Below are 11,967 nucleotides of genomic sequence, written 5' to 3'. Positions count from 1 at the left end.
TAGGGATGTATAAACTACCCAAAGTGAATTTAAAATGAGACAACCTCTACGTTTATTACTTGCGCAGCTTTAAACATCTGTATGGAATTTTTTTATCAACTGATTTGACAATAGAATGATTTTTGCGTTGGCAAATTTGGCGACGTTATTTAAGCATGCATCCCTCAATAGAAGGCCGGGAGACAATTACATTACATTTTTTAGCAGCAAACTGAAGTCCACTTTTATGATATACGGTGGACTGATCAGGTTCTTTTTTTTTTTTGTCTAAATAACCAAGGAATTTTTTCATTTTTCAATTGTATATTTATATGGTTTTGACTTAGGTTGACTCCCGCATTTTTAGAAATAAACCGGTCACTTGATATGAAATTGGTTGTTAACAGGGAAAGATCCTTGAAGAGAACCTCTTGACTATACCTTTAGACCTCTGCTCTCGTCAATTGTTATTTCAAAGTATTCTTTCGCCCCCCGCCCTCTGCCATACTGAAAATGATTGCTATTCAGCCAAACAATTCACGGTTTTTCAGAGTCCAATTTTCTCACGGAAAGTTCTGATTAAAATTCTAAAGTCTCGGCTGCTTATGGCAGAGCTTCTCTCACTTTCTTTGTGTCTTTGTAGTATGTCCGCGCGTCCTCTCATGACTGAGATGGTCCCGTTTTGCAGATAACATTGTGGCATTTTTGGAAAGATTCACTATTTACTAATATTTCTAATGAGTATGGAGTAAAGAACAACTCAGAAAGCCTTGACACCAGTAAAACTTGGAGCAAAATAACCAGCTGAGACAAACAATTCCCTCTAAAGTTTCTCATTCACTTTCCCTGCGTTCAGCTGAACACAGACATACGCTCATGCGAACACTTAAATGAATTTTTACTGATAATTCAATTTTCAACAATTTAAAATTGCCAACAAGCCTGATTTCTACATGAAATGTTCTGTTAAGCTGATCAAAATTGAGAAAGTTGGGCAAACAATAATAACTGAATTCTGCGTCAAGTTCTTCGGTAGGAGAGGAAGTGCAACAAAATATGTGAACATTACAGTGACATCTTCCACTGCCTCCCAAAGAATCACACATATCCTAGAGATTTTGTTGTCATTAAATGTTGATAGCTTTTTTCTGTGATTTGAATTTTCTACAGGGAAATAATTAAATTGCGCGCGTTTAGATTCCGCGCGGGTTTTTATGTGCAGATCTTCAATTATAACAAATGTTACTCGGGTGCTTATTTTCTTCAATATAGATTTAGATAAGGTAGCCTAATAACAATTTTCAGCAAATTTACTGGGACAAAAGGACTAATAAACAGGGGTTAAAATACAGACGAGCGCGTGAATACACAGAGGCACAAAAGAATAATATATAACATTGTTAACATGCTTTTTCATTGTGTTATCTTTGAATTCGCTCTCGTTAAGGTGAAAACGTTTGTCATCGTCATTATGGTCATTTAGTTCGTTCCCTTTTTTTTTATCGTCAACTTTATTTAGTTATTTATTTAATCATTATTTATATGCGGTAAAAAACATTCATCAGGTACAAAAAATTCCAATACAGTGACTAATATCCTAAGAACCTAAAAATTCTTATCTTAGCATTATATTAACTTACAACAATGTGCCACTTAAAAGCTTATTTGATTTCCATAACTGGTGTGTTTAAAAATTATGATGGGGAAGGCGTTTAAATTGGTTAATGAACCAGACTTTCTAATGTTACAGTGTAGGCTATTCCAAAGGGTTGCGCCGCTATAACTAAAATTATTTTTCATATTGTTAGCTCTTGGAAAGAGGAAAACAAGTCTGTTTACCGAGCCTGTTTTCAACTATATAATACTACAGTTTCTTTAATATAACTTACAATTATATTAAAGGTTAGTCTTTCATTTGAACAGTGCTTAACTTAAGACATCGAGTCTTGCAATCGATTTTCAGTTTTCAAAGTTGAAGGTATAAATGTTTTGATTCACAGATTAGGATGAAGTATTAGCGGGTGTTAAAACTTCCTTTCCAAAATAAGAATGAGGCATTTGAAATGCTAATTATTAAACAAAGAGGAAATGACAGGAGGAGCCAGAGGCTGACATCATTTTGTGAAAGATTTTCTCCTCAAAACAAAATGATTTACGATATTATTTTGTCACAATTAGTGCGAACACCGTTTTTATTTTTATTTTTATCTTTTTTTTTCCAGTTCAGATTTGTTAAGCACATTGAGAAACTCTTCTTCTTCAGAGGCTACCTGAGATAAATATGTTTCGAGCCTCCACTTTAGCAACTTACGTATAAATCCACCAGCTTGAAACATCTGTTATTGATATATACGTGAATAAAATATTTGTTGTGTTGGTAAATGCGACTGCAGCATAAAACAATCTAGCGGAGAAATGAAACAAACATTATTCAGGTAATCTTGAAGCTTTTTTTGTGCTATAACTGTTGATGAAATTAATTTAAGTAGAGTCTTATGCTACACTGCCGGAGAAAAATATAAGGGAAAAAACGAGGATAAGAGAACATAACGCTTTGTGTCGTTATATGAGTAACTGACTTCTTAATAAAATTGTGACGACGGCGAATTTTTATTTCCTTTACCGACGCAACTTTTTCATAAAGAACACTGTATGGAATACTACTAGAATTGGGGTAGGTGTGACACAATGATAAAATAGCAGTCAATGGAAATATGCCGGATGTTGCTACAAGTCTCTTAATTACAAGAAATGTTCGGAAACAGCGTTAAAAATTTGAACGAAACAATTTTTATTGCAGGAATATTAACTAACCTGCACGTTCCATTTTAAGTTAATTAAAATAGTAAAATATAGTAAACATTCTGCGTTTGATATAGCCACAGCGGCCGAGGCAGCGCTTAGTCGTTAAGGCATAAATATTGCGGTTCAATTACGAGACAAAAAAAATAAGGTCGAAGCCGATGATGATACTGAATCGCAACGTATACAACGTATAGATATGTTGAGGTGCCGAGTAGAGGCTTACATATAAAATAGCTTTGAATTTATTTTAACACTCATTTGCATTTCTCCCTAGGAAAGATGTCTAACATGTGGACTTTTACTTTTGTTTTAGGTAAGTCAGTTGCGCTCGTGTAAGACGTGTAGTTTTCATGAGCGAGCATGAGACACACTACAGTAGTTTTAGTTGTGAGAAAATTTTTGAGGAAGTTTTAAGGCAAAGATTACTCTGTCGAGGTTAAGCTTGGATCAATCCTAGTGGCAGAATGGTAAAAAATTAGCAATGCTGGAGACGAGTATTCTGTCAGCAAGTTCACGTAAAAATATGGGCAAAACTAAGGGAAATCAGTAACAGTATTTATACGCAGAACAGTGGTGGGAAAGTTCAGTGAAATTCATTGGCTCTAAAGACAATGACAATGACAATACTTTATTCAAGAGAAGGAAAATAAAAAATAAAATTGTAAAAGTATCTCTCGAAAGGGGATATTTTAGAGGTTAACCCTATACAAAAGATTCCCCGAATAAAAAGATCAAAACATTATATACAGATAATTAAAAACTGTTTACCATCATCTCAATCAATATTCATGTAAATCTTTAGTCTGTTACGAAATAAAGTCAATGATCCTGCGTGTACAATATCTTTAGGCAAATTATTCCACATATTAACGATCCGTACAAAAAAAAGAAAATTTGTAGCAATTTACGATAGCTATTTTTACGTAGAGCTTATAATCGTGATTGGCTCTAGTTCGATTACATTTAGTAAGTTTAAAAAAGTCCGAAAAATGAAGACTATCTATTCCCAGAACTATCTTGTAGCACTGGATCAGAGATAAAAACTCTCTTCGTTTCTCCAAAGTTTGCCAATTCAGTAGGCGGCAGCGGTCTTCATAGCTCATTTCTCCGCGTTTTTGCTTTAATGCCAACCGAGATGCCCTTCTTTGGACTTTTTCCAAGGATTCGATATCCTTTTTTTGGTAGGGGCTCCAGAAGGGGACAGCGTATTCGAGTATAGGTCTTACTAACGACTTAAAGAGGCAGGAAAACGCATAGCGATTATCGTTTCCAAGTGATCGCCTAATTATACCCAACACTTTGTTCGCCTTGTTTACTATGTAGGAAACGTGTTTACCCCAAGATAGATCGTAGTTTATTGTGACCCCTAGGTCCTTGGCACTGTCGACAGATTTTAGTTGCGTACCAAGGGAATAACTTGGCTTGCATTTGTCTCTACTGTGCGTTACACGCATAACTTCACATTTTTCAGGATTAAAGCGTAACTGCCACTTGTTAGCCCATTCGCTTAATTTGTTCAAGTCCAGCTGTAAGGCTGGTATATCCTTATCAGGCTCCATGATCTTGCGATAGATCTTAGTATCATCAGCGTAGATTTTCACGGTTGATGTAATGTTTGCCGAAATATCATTTATATAAATAATGAATAAGATTGGGCCGAGTACTGTTCCTTGAGGCACACCTGAAATCACGGGTGACCAGTCTGAACAATTGCCCCTTAACACGACACACTGCCTTCTATTCGCCAAAAAATTCTAATCCACAGTAGTAGAGAGCCGTCTATCCCATACCGTTGTAGTTTCAGCAGCAAACGCTCGTGTGGCACGCTGTCGAAAGCCTTAGAAGGATCTAAGAAGATGATATCCGTTTGTTGCGAGCAATTCCTAGCCTTTGCCCAGTCATTGTAACATGTAAGTAATTGTGCCAACGTCGATTTACCCCTTAGATACGCAAATTGTCTGGATTGAAAAGATTGAGGTCTGACCAAAAGTCGACCACACGGGACTTTACCACAGCTTCTGCAATCTTGCAAACAATACAAGTCAGTGATATTTGGCGGTAGTTCTCCATGAGATTTTTGCTCCCTTTCTTATGGACTGGAGTGATGTGGGCCGACTTCCATATACTTGGTAGTTGACCTTGAGAGAAGGATGTATTCAAAAATAAGGCCAGTGGAGATGACAAAACCTGAGCACATTCTCTTAGGATGCGAGGTGATATGTAGTCGGGCCCAGGGGACTTATAAATATTCAAATTTCTTAGCAATTTCTCAACTTCCGTGGCAGAACAAAAGATGTTAAATAATTTCTCATCTGTAATATATTCAAGGTCGGGAAAATTTTCGTGGTCCCCAACAGTAAACACCGATGAGAAATAAGAATTCATACAATTGGCAATGCTCAGGTCGTCGTTAAGATACGAATCGTTCACCTTTAAGGACGCTAAATCACATTTGACTTTTCTCTTTGATTGAACAAAGTTCCAAAAAGGCTTTGAACTGTTTCCGGTCTTTAGTTCATCTGCCAGATTGTTTATAAATTGCCTACGTGCAGAGTTGCACTCCTTCTTCACATAGTTGTTGAATTTACGATATTTGTTCCAATCAGAAAGAGCACAGGTTTTTTTTGCCCTTTTATAAAGCACTTTCTTTCTTCTACACAACTTAATTAGATCCCCGCTTATCCATGGTGCATTCGAAGTTCTCTTCACTGTCCGCCTTGGGATACACTCGTTGACAGCAGATAAAAACATATCAGACCATGCAGCCCAAATACAATCAATGTCAGTATCCATAAAGGCACAATGCCATGGAGTGTAATGTAAAAGATTCCTGAGGTGATTCCAATCCGCCTTCTTAAATGAATAGCTCAACTTCTGCGATTTCCTTTCAGAGAATGATTTTCTCGAAAGTAGCATAGAGATCGAGTTATGGTCAGAGAAGGGCAAGCCAACTTTTAGACCGTAGACTAGGTCAAAAGACGTGACGAATACCAAGTCTAAGATATTTCCGTTGCGAGTTGGGTCTTTGACCAGCTGGAATAGAAAATTGTCGTGTATGATATCCGACAAAAAAGTAGCGTTAGGTGAATCCACAGAAGTGCAGTCGGTGTTCCAGTCCAATTCGGGAATATTAAAGTCGCCAACAAGGACCATCTCTGGGTTTTGTGATGAAGAAAGCACAGTATCAAGAGCCGTTTGTAGATCCAACAGGCGGTTAATGCTACTGTTAGGCGGCCTATAGAAGACACCTAGACTAATTTTTCTATTCGCCGGGAATAAAATATCCACAAATAATAATTCGGAGTCAAAATTAACATCTTCTCTCACAGATGCACGCAACGTATCGCGTACAGCTATCAAAATACCGCCACCGCGTCGACCATTTTTAACACGATCACGCCTGAAAACCGTATAAATAGAAGGGAAGAGTTCACTATCCAAAATAGAGCTGTCCAAGTGAGTCTCCGTAAATACCATGAGATCATATTGATAGGTGGCAATCTCTAGTTCCAGCTGATTAATCTTGTTAACCAAACTCCTTGAGTTGGCGTAAAAGACAGATACGTCTGACCTAGGATTTACATACGCCATGTTGTTCCCCTCACTGCTAACTCTCAAATTCCAATGACCAGTCTGTGGACCTGGATGGGGATGGATATCGCCGTGGCAGCAAATAAACTCGATGTTGAAGGTTGAAACATGGTTACTGTAATAAGGTAACCGGCTGTAGGTGTAACCTTTCTTCTTTCTTCGTATAAATCGATCGAAGTAACGAAGATGGCGGGCGATGCGGAGTTGTTCGGTACAAATTGTCTCCGTGAACAGCGAATGTCGCATTGAAAAGCTTCTAAAACCAGGCCTAACGTCTATACCACATTCGTGGCCGTAACAACTATGTTTCAGAGATAATAAAGAGAAACCGCTAGCGCAAAAAAGGAAAAATATTACACAGGCGTGTCGTGAACGTCCGGTCGCATACATAATTGGTATACTTATGGTATATGGTATATGGTATATATACTTAAATACAATCTTATATTGTATACCTTGATAATTTCTCATTTTTTTACGGTGTTAATGCCTTTTAGCTGCTCATCTATTTTGATTATTACGACAGAGCAAAATAATGATATTGTGTTAGGTTTGAGGAATTTATATGCTCCATAAATTAGTTATAAAGGCGAAAGTTACCATCCATATTTATGAAAATACGTACATTCCGAAGAGTTTTGGTAAATTTTCAGGTAAACTAGGCGATTTTAAAGATGAGCGTTGCAGTCTGGCGGTTAAAACTACTGTACGAATATAAGCTATCCACGCCTAACCAATGGCCATTCATAACATTTCTTGACAAGAACAGTGTTATTTGCACGAAGATTACGTGTGAAATCCATGCTTACCACATAGATATGGGATGACCGGTGACATTTGACTCAAGTGGCACAGCACTGATTTATGAAGAATAAATGCTTTTCATATTTCAGGTGTACCAGAAAGGTACAGGGAAAATTTTCCTATGAAGCTAACCTCAAAGTTTATCATATTTATTAATGAGTTTACATTGCCGTTTAATCACACGATAACGGACGCTTAAAAAAATAAGATAGACAGTCATTAATGAACTATGTATACTTATTCTTCTGTGAAATTATGTTCTTTGTCACAGTTGCAATAATCGCGGAAACATACTCCCGATATATCCCAGACTTTGACACAACCCACCGTCTTCAAGTAGAAAAAGGGAAATATGTGGAAATAAAATTGTTCCTAATGCTGAACCGTGACTTACCTGGAGCACCTTGTGCTGATGAGGAATATCTTGAGATCCGTGATGGGTATAATCAGTCTGGGAATCTTTTGGGTGTATTTTGTGGAAGATACATTCGTGACGTTACTGTACGATCCAGTGGACAGAACGTGTGGTTAAAATTTTCACCTCACCGTAGACACTGGCAATTCAGCAGATATGAGGGAAAAACACTAAATACAAGAAGTACGTATTCCTAGGTTTAAATGTTTTGATTTTCTTATCGGTATAATTTATTTTGGATATTATTATTTTTTCTCAGATGGCACGGTAACGAATCCTGAAATCTGATTGGTTCTTAGCGTGGTCCGTATTTTCTTATCTCTGCACACGGGCACGGTAACGCTTTCGTCAGTCGCTGAGTACATCCCCACTTCGCTTCCATCATTAATAAATTTATCTCGTTTTTCCGGCTGAGAAGTATTTTTACGCGTAGACATCGGTCACTACCTCAAGCCGACGAATAACTCATTAACCATCACTTTTCACTCTCTCAAATCACTTTGGTGGACAGAAAAATATTGGTTTCGAAATGAATTTGTATATGCAAAAGTGTCGTTAAATTGGTTTACAAGCGGCCTAAAAACCTTCTTTAATTAATTTTAATCCTTCACAAAAAGAACCTAGAAAGTTAAAACGTGAGGTATTTGGTTTCGATTGAATTAATCTATGGAACTTTCATTCATTCAATATCTGAATTCTCTCAAACAATTCGTTCGTGGTGAAAGGGTGAGCGAAATTTTCAGTTCTACAACAAATACGATTTCGGTGAGTCTTTCCCAGTCCGATCAGTTTGGATATTTGTACCGTAAATCGCACAACAGAAAGTAATTCAACGAGAAAAAGCCGCATTAAACCCCCTTGTGTCTAGTTGAAGTGTCTTATTCGAATTAAGTTTTTATGGAGGAAAGACCAGATTTACACACGCCACTGCAGCAATTACAGCAAACAAACGGGAAAACTCTCACAACTTCAAAATAAAAAATTTGAATTTACTTGCAATTACTTTCCTTACCATTTACTTACTGAACAGAGATAAATCTTCGTACATTAATTAATAATTAAGAGTGAATAATACTTTCCGTATGATCATTGACTGATTTTGAAGAAAACATTGTCGTGACAGTCCTTGCCAAACTAGTTCCCTTGTTTTTTCAAAGGTGCATATGCGCTTATTTTTCTTACGCAAAAATTGACAGGAGTCAGATTGTGACAGGCACTTGTACAAATAACGTTTCAAGTTTGTTGGAAGCCTTTTAAATCACCTTTATCATTACGAAAATGAAAATGTTTCGGTGAAGCGTCTCTCTTTAATTTGCATCACCTCTGTTTTAACTACCATTTACTCGCTCAAAAATTGTTCAGTTTATGACGATCTTGCCGTAAATACAACCCTTAATCATTCGGGTTCTTTTGAAAGAATGTCGTTAATTTTGAGGAAAGATAAAAATATTATTCACCAGCTTAAGGTGAGAACCCCCCGGCCTACTGCTTCAGACGATACTCAAGACCTCGGGCACAGTTTATTCCAATACGAACCCCCCGGCTAGCGAATAACATATATTTATGTTTGTGCTTAGTTCCCACCGACCTTAAAAACGTTGCAAAGACTCAGTTTGTCCTGCTCAACCATTCATCATCTCTGTGGTGCCCGGCGGAAGGTGGACCAGCTCCTCGCATTGTTTGGAGAAAGAATGGCGCTGTTGTGCAAAACAGCACTAATGTGCAACTCCAAATCAATGGCACTGAAGAAGAAAGAAATACAAATTACAGCTGCGAAGTGGACGACCATGGCCTGTTTAAGAGGAAAAACATCAGTCTTGTTGTCGAGAGTAAGTCTCAAGTTATATCTTTACTTCAAGGGGATCTCAGATGTTGTGTATGCTTTTGGTAAACCTTGCTCTTTGCCTTGAGTCAATTTTTAGGATTTTTGGTTTTAGAATAAATCTTCTACAACTTTATTCAAGGGTAACCTGAAAAGTCACATTTATGAAGTAAACACAAAATAACTAAGTTTCTTTTTTTAATTATTAAAAGGTTAGTTTTCATGCTTTTGCTTTTAAAAGATTATTAATTGACTCGATTGACCGTTGCCCAAGAAAAAGCGCCACATGTAAGAGCAAGGATATTGAAAAGCGCTGTATCTAGGAGAGTGGCGTTCAATCAATGTACCATAACAAAGAGACGACTTGTTTACAAGAATTGCGTCTGTTTAATAGCCACTGTTTTGTCTTTCAACAAACAACGTGAATTTTCTTGTCCAAGGTTCCATCTTGTCACAAATAGATTACGCTCGCCTTACTCTAAGCAGATTATTTATTGAATACATTCTAGTGCAGTGTTTTTCTTACAAACATTTGTTAAAGAATTCTTGAGAAAACGAAGCTGTAGCAGCCGTTATATCTAACTTAGCAGCCATAGAAGGAATAGAAGGGGACTCGTGTTTGAAATTGTAATGGAAGTCAGATATGCAATCTGTTTCTATTATGAGGGGGATTGATAGACTAATCAGGAAGAACTCCGTATTGCGGCTTTGTTACGTTTAATATCTATCAAAGAAATGTATCATACCTTGATCTTTCTTCGCCTTGGAAATAATCAAACCAGGTCTCAAATGATATATTGCTCATAACTTTCTTATTCTTTAATTCTCATCGATTTCTGACCATTATTAATTAAAATTTAAATAACTTGAAAAAAATGAAAAAAATTGGTTTGTTGATATAAATTTTTTTTTATCGGTTGATCACCTGAGAAACTAATCCATATAACATAAAAAATGGCGAACTGATTTTCCCTTTCTCACGTGACAAAGCGTGTTGAAAATAATACTGTCTGCAATCGATCTGCATTGAAAAAATTTTGCTGTGATGCCATCAAAAACTGTGCTGTTCAAACTATTGAATAATCGCAAAATCGTTCAGAATGGATAAATAAACAACTAGCAAAAGTCGCAAGTGATGTCAGTGCTGTTTTCCCCTGAGCTCAAATGTAGCGACCAGAAAGTGATACAAACACCAGCTGTAAGTTTTCATTTGAAAAGTGATTAGTTCACGGTACCCATTGCTAACCTAAAAGCATTTTCCATTACTTCGACCACGCAAGAGGCAATGCACGCAATAAAATCAGCGTATAGAAAAGTGAGAGCCGTTTTTCGGCCAATTTTTCGCGAACCAAACATTGCCTAAAATTTTTGCAATTTTCAATTTTTGGAGGCGGTCGCATCAACTAGTATCCTTTGATCAAAACTTCATTGATTGACACATTCGTTAATCACGAACCCATCTCCCTCTAGGAAAGCATAAAGAAAAAATTCTCGCTCGAATTACTGGGCAAGAATGGATCGTCATCGAATGATTATCTTCGCAGCTTTCTTTCTCTGCAAAACAACGTTGCGTTTTTTATCTTGTTGGTACATTATCAGCAGGCTTCTACGCGGCCAGTATTAGCTCTTAGACGTAGAAGACGAAGACTTCTATTAAATAGAGCTCGCTTTCGAAACCGTCCTCAGTCGAGGTCTCCGCGTACGGTGAAGTCATGGTTCGACCTTGTCAAATCGGAAGCCTGCGAGGCAGGAAATCGGCTTCTTTGAAGACTGGCGAAATTTTGGCGATCCGCAAAAAAAGTTGTAAAGGTTTTTAAATTGGGTAGCACTTATTTTACGCTATTTGTTGACAGATTTTTCGCTTAAACAAACAAAAAAGCTCTAATGCGACCTTGGCCGTAGTAAGTTCGGTCTATTTGAATCTACGTTGTAAACATGAAAAAATTTAACAAAATTTACACCGGATTTACACCTATTCTCCTTATCTTCGAACAGATCAAACGGAAAATACCAAAGAACAACAAATCCCAATAATTAAGTATTTTAGATCATTTTCATACATGGCGGATAAAAATCATGCTCGTGATTATAATGAGCTGTTTTGCACCAACGGCTGAATAGAAATAAAAAATGTGATGTGAAATATGTCTTCATTTCGATGAGAGAGCATTTTAGTTTTGGATGGTTTTGAACAATGCTTAGCGAAACAAATGGTATACTTTGTAACGTGCCATCATCAATTTGATTCGAACAAACAGATATGATTCAAATATCAATTTTTAATGGAAGCCTGTTTTTGTTTGTCAGAGTGCCCTCAACAGTGCCAATGCAAAGTCCTTAAAGGTAACATGAAGAGCTTAGTATCGGCCGACTGTGGAACGAAACAGCTTACGTCAATTCCAGAGAAAATTCCCCGAGCTACAGGAAAACTGTAAGTTCTTAATACATCATATAAGTTTAGGTAACGACATGATTTTGAGTGCAATTTGGTGTTAATAAATACTAATAAATTTCCAAAGACAACAAAATTGCACTAGTCCATAGGGCCAGT

General features: G+C 37.0%; 1 pseudogene; it reads left to right on the top strand.

Annotated features, from left to right (window-relative positions):
- The first annotated feature begins 3,067 nt into the window (after positions 1 to 3,067).
- Positions 3,068 to 11,967, top strand: part of LOC131776774 (leucine-rich repeat-containing G-protein coupled receptor 5-like) — a 133,893-nt pseudogene continuing 124,993 nt past the window's right edge.

The sequence above is a fragment of the Pocillopora verrucosa genome, chromosome 1 (assembly GCF_036669915.1).
Source record: "Pocillopora verrucosa isolate sample1 chromosome 1, ASM3666991v2, whole genome shotgun sequence".
In the NCBI taxonomy this organism is placed as follows: Eukaryota; Metazoa; Cnidaria; class Anthozoa; order Scleractinia; family Pocilloporidae; genus Pocillopora; species Pocillopora verrucosa.
The sequence above is the reverse complement of the archived record's forward strand: the minus strand, read 5'-3'. Positions and strand labels throughout refer to the sequence as shown.